This window comes from Dunckerocampus dactyliophorus, chromosome 18 (assembly GCF_027744805.1).
Source record: "Dunckerocampus dactyliophorus isolate RoL2022-P2 chromosome 18, RoL_Ddac_1.1, whole genome shotgun sequence".
Taxonomy (NCBI): domain Eukaryota; kingdom Metazoa; phylum Chordata; class Actinopteri; order Syngnathiformes; family Syngnathidae; genus Dunckerocampus; species Dunckerocampus dactyliophorus.
In genome coordinates this window covers 5,541,255-5,547,218 of record NC_072836.1, presented here as the reverse complement: position 1 = coordinate 5,547,218, position 5,964 = coordinate 5,541,255, and positions in this window count along the sequence as shown.

Genomic DNA, 5,964 nt, shown 5'->3' with positions numbered 1-5,964 from the left:
GGGTGGAGAGTGGGGGAGGGCAGAGGAGGATTTACGGTGATGCAAAGCAACCACAAAATAAAAAAAGGCTTTGGGATTAAGAAGTGGGTTTATGGGACATGAGTGTGTCTGTGAGATTGAAAGCCAGTGTGGGGGATTTGCTGTGTTTTCAATCAAATCAGTTTGTTTGTAAGCTCCCCCAACAACCCCTCCCCTACTGGAACACCATTACACTCCTGTATTATAGCACTAATGACAAAGACAAGTGGCAAGAAAGACTTCTCTACTGAAATACATAGATGTCGGTGGATCAGAGCTACCATCTGACGACCTTTGACATACTTAACCTTTAGAAGACCCATTGGATGTGTGTGAAGGGGAAGGAGGGGTTAAATCTCTCATGTGGATGCCATACTGGGTCACAGCAACAGTCATATATTCTACTCAAACTATCATCTACAGTACAAATAAATAAACACCTGAATTATGAATGAGTTATGAATATGAATTCTGTTAGGAATGGTATATTTTCCCTCTGCTATCATCAAGTCTTCAACATGTCTTGCTCAAAGCACATAAGGACTATTGGACTTCAAGTGGACAAGGTACTGTGGAGTAACTAAGGTCAAAGGTGAGAAATAAGCAGAGGGGAAATATTACATTCCTAACATTTGAACAAGACATGGTTCAAAGCAGAGGAGAAATATTCCATTTCTGAACTTGATGCCTAACATGATACCTGACACATTTAAAGACTTTTGGACTTGAGGTGCGCAAAGTATTGTGCAGTAACTCAGGTCAAAGGTGAGATTCATAGTGTTAGGAATGGAATGTGTTCCCTCTGCTTTGAACCATAGTCCTTAAACGTGCCCTATTGCGCAAAAGTGACTTTTTAATTATGTTCTAGCAGCAGCCTGTGTATGAGCACCACACGTGAGAGAAATATATCACATCCCTCACTTGTTTCCTCTACTTTTGAGAGAAGAGACAAGCTTCAAATGCTCGCTTTTCAAGTTGCATCTCTTCATGACATCATGAAGGGAAAAAAAAGTCCTTCCTCATAGACATGATACCACCTCTGACGCGCCTCTAGCTAGATGAGCCTGCCTCGTGTACACTCACCACTTTGCCAAAAAGCAGGCTTTGCTACACATTTTAAAACACACAGTGGAGCTGGACCTGGGAGCTGTGAATTTGACTGATTCGATTCTCTTCAGCGACTAGGCTACCCTAAGGTGACCCATGTTTTGATTACTGAAAACAGGAATAACTTCAATACATTTAAAGTATGCCTCCTCTGTATGGCTAGAACAAAATACTATCTATAACCAAATACACAAATTCCGATATGCTTCTTTGAGGTTATTCAACATGTTTTATTATGCCTAAAATAATATCTATTTGATTATTTCCAGTGGTGCAAAATTAACTTAATTTGGAAATATATCTCCAGAATGAAATAATGACACAAATAATGTGTGGGCGACCAAGACAGGACATGAAAACAGGACATTTCTTGGGAAAACAGGACGTTTGGGCTAACCTAGCATGATGTTGCTGTTAGAATGTTAGAATGTAATGTTAGCATTGTAGCTATGCTAGTGTTGCTAACGTTTTTCCTCCTGTTGTTAATGTACATTGTTATCTTTTAAGTTATGTGATATATGGCATCTATTACAGTGGACAAATGCAGAGTTACAAAGTACACAAAGTGCACAGTTGCGCTTCTTCCTTCTGAATGTTTCATCCTCATTGTTCGTGGTTGAGGTCCTTCATGAAATGGGTCACAGATTTCTTTTTTTTTTTTTTTTAAATAAGGCAGAAGCTACCTCACTGTGGTTTTAACGTTGGCGTCACTGGAATATGACTGGTACTCACTCCATAGTTTTGGATCACTTCTTTCTTTTAGGCCACATGTGTATGTTTGCAACACAGCACCACTAGATGTCAGGCTTAGTCTTCTACCTGTGGTGCAAGTTTGCATGATAGTGACAAAACATAGACCAAGTTAACTAGTCATTGAATAAATGAATGAGATTCTGTAATGTAATTAAATGAGGCATACATACATTTCCAAACAGTCCTGGGGGGGGGACACTGTGGACTGTCTGTATTTGTTTGGTAACTGCAGCACACAAACGGGTGAATATGTGTCAAAACACGCACCACTAAAGTTGCCTGTGCTATTGTTTTTCTGACAAACGCACCTCATGGTGGCGCTTTTATTAAAGGCCAAAGTTCGCCCACAGAATAAGTTGACTTGGCTTGAAGTTTCCTCTTACAGCTCCAAAAAAACACTCACTGTAAATTTAGGGTGTTTCGCTGAATCACCATGAAACCTGGGAGACATCTGTAGGGAGTTGAGAAGCACATATGTGTAAAATTTCAGCAAGATTGGTTGAAAAACATGGCCACCATCAAGCAAAAGGGGCGGGACTTAGCAACAAATTGTCCATAAGCCATTGACCCTTTGTCTAATGATTATAAAACTTTGAGGATATCTGTATTACATGTATGCTAGCATGTATTTTGAACCCAACCCATAGGGGGAGTCACTAATGTCATAAATTCCCAATGGAGGTCATCAGTTTGTTTCTCACCAGGGTTGTGGAGATTGTGCTTTGGTCTGCCCCCATTTGAGTCGTGTACATTTTCCATAGGGGTATGCACTGTACACTGTGCAAGGAATGCGTGGGGATGTCGCATGACTACGCAAACATAAGGAGACACCGCTGCACACAACCGTGGGCGACGACTACGGGTCACGACTCATGCCCAGATGTTTCCATGTGATAGTTGTGCTGATCTGTTATCATGGCTGAGTGCTACTTGTCATAATGATGGATGGGGCTGCCTTGTGTGTGTGTACACGCGTGTGCGTGCGTGTGTGTGTGTGTGCGCAACTCAAAACACAGGCAGATAACGCTGACTGTAGTAGCCTGTTGGGAAACTTTGGAATTCAGCAGGATTCTCTCCGGGACAAGTGTTTATGTTGGCTGCTACCCATGAGAACCTGCTGTCCCAGCTTCCTGGTGGCGGCCGTAAACAGAGCTGTGATAGCAGCCTGCCCCCGGGTGTACTGCTTGGGCCTCCTGCTGGGGTAGAGGTGGGGGACCAATCCCTGCTGCCCAGCCCGCCCACTCAGGCCTTCGTGTTGGCTCAACTGGTGTCTCAGCTGTTTGACCTCTCACATTTTGGACTAAGCATGCCGTTGACCTTTAGGCACTGAAGGGATGTGATAATCCCACTGAATTTTTGTTGACATTTAACCCTAATCTGAGGAATTGTTGACTACGTCAGTGGCTGGTCTATTGTCACAAATAGAGATACAGCAGCAGTCTAATTCTGCCCCTGCAGGACTAATGTACCCCACAGGACTATGGACTATTTTTTTGTACCTTTTTCAGCCCCCAAAAAGGCAAAGGTCGTTTCCCAAAGTATCAAAAGGAAACCCCTTGAGTGCACCACCCCAGTGCCAAAACTTCATACCTCTCAAAGTACAGTAATCCCTACAGGGGTCACCTTGGACCAAGAGTTCTTCCAACTCTTGGCTGACACCGTTTGTCCCAGAACTCTGGGGCGTAGTATCTTCAACACAAATTTTAACTCATGAACAATAAAGGTCCAATGTTAGGGTGTAGGTTAAAAGTAGTCTGTCCCCAGGTAACTGTTGGTGTCTTTTCCATGACCAAAAAGGTCCAGGTATGTTCCCAAACAGTAAACATCAAGGGAACAGGGGCTTAGCAGAGCCTTTGAGGGTGCCAGCCCAGTGACAATACATTGTACCTCTAAAAGTACGGAAACTAAACTTGGACCCACCATGGGTCCTACTTCTGGCACCATTGAGGTTACATGTCACAGGGGTCACTTGTCTCTTGTCTTTTCACCTGTCATGGAGGGCCTTGTGCCTGAGGATCCCACTTTTCACCCCATTTCCAAGGAAACTTTGAGAAGTAGTCCAATCAACCTGCAGACAATTCTAGTGACTTTGCTCTAACACACTGCCACAGAAGGGTCATGTCTCTCACAGGTTCTTCATTTCAGTCCAACTTGTTCCTCCACCAGGGTCACCCGTCTCAAAAGTGCCTCCAACTGCAACAAATGTCCTGATCATCCCACTTCTGACACCATATTAGTAACAGTAACAGATGTTTTGGGTTGTGATGGCCCTTGGAAAAGTGGTTCCTGGCACCAATATGGACCAGTTGTCTCCCTCGGGGGTATACATTCTACTCGAATGAACCTAATTACTGGATATTACGTAACTGTTCATAGCTTTTCTAGCACCAAAAATGTGCAGAGCACTTGAGGGTACACCAGTGTCACTAGGCCATCATCGCACATATACAATTCTCATCAACACACACACACATTTCCAAGGCTGATTTATTCAAGCTAAGCGTGCAGCGACGACAACTCAACAAAGACCGCAGCACAAACACACCTACATGGAGTTTAAGTATTGACAACAGCTATGGCCTGATGGAGATGCGTGGAGATGAGACACTTTTGTTCGCAATGTGAACACACACACACACACACACACACACACATATATACAGTATGTACACACAGGCAAAAGCCACTAAACACATATGCATCAGCCACCACAGCAGTTATTTAGTCTGCCTCCCAGTTTTGTTTGCCAACTGTCTTTGCTCTTTTGTGGGTCCGCCTTGGGCTTTTGTGCAGCGTGAAGTGCTGAGTGTGCAGAATGACAGTTGCACCTGTGAGGAGATTGACAATAAGTGTTGAGCCAGGAGGAGAAACAAGATGGAAGTCCGTTTTCTGCTGGTTTGTGCACGGAAGTGTTGAAAGGCTGCTTTCACACTTATAATTCGGGACTCTGGTTTAGACCGGAAATGTTGCGCACACTTACGTTAGTACGGTTCGCTTAGCGTTCTCACTGGTATTTTTGTTATGGTACCAAAATTAAAGAATATATGCGTAAAGTCAGAATTTCATTGGGCAGCTTTTGTGAGATGTTATAGGCTGTAACTCAAATTTTTCAAACCAAAATTCCAACTGCTGGGGTGAATCTCTCAGGCAGTCTCAGTCCGCTTGTTTGGTGCAGAGGATGGCTCGGATGATGGCATTCACACTTGACCACACAAACCGTACTAGCACCACAAACACACCTTTTAACCTTTTCATCAAACATAACAAGCGTGAATGCACCCTTAATCCATTTTAGCATTCATGTCATGCTAAAAAGTGTACTCCCGTGGTCCAAAGCAAACAAAAGGACGCAGCCGATAACGTTTCTGATCATGAGCTTTCATTGCGCAAAACTTATAGCCACACAGGAAATGGGTCTTAAACCGCCGTTATGTGTTTAAGGGTGTGTTTAAGTGTGGTGGTGGGGGGTGCCGAAACAAAATACAGCCCTGCTCCTTGCAGGGTGCACCCTCTGCATCCATGAATGTTGCTTTTGGAGGTCACAGCACCTAGCAACAGCCTGGATCCAGTCCTGAGGGGAGAAACATGAGACAACACACACACACACGCACACACACGCACAAACAGATTATAGTTTTTATCTAATTGAGTTACATTTAGTTTGATTTCTTAGTATTTCCAGTTTAGTTGTCTGCATATCCAAAACAACACACAAACAACAGTCGGTCTCCACTCAGTCACAGCCGTCTTCTCTGGGGTTCTCCATGGTGACCACCACCAGTTAACAAGCACCCAAAGATATCGTGCACTGTTAGATTTTATTTTTCAAATGTTCTCCCCCCGTTGCGCCCCAATCTCGTGCATATGCGCGCCACTAATCCAGCCCAGGTTGACATTTTGGCAGCGTGTCATCAGTTCTCCATTCAGACCACTTTCACGCAGTCAGCAGGCTAAGAATAGCAGGAGGACCCTGGCGTTCTGCCCAGCCTCCTCTAACTGTCAATAAGTTATCTTCTGCCTCGCTGCAGTCGTTAGCTGCCACATGTTAGCTGTTTATGACTATCATCCACTCGAGGCCAGAGCTAT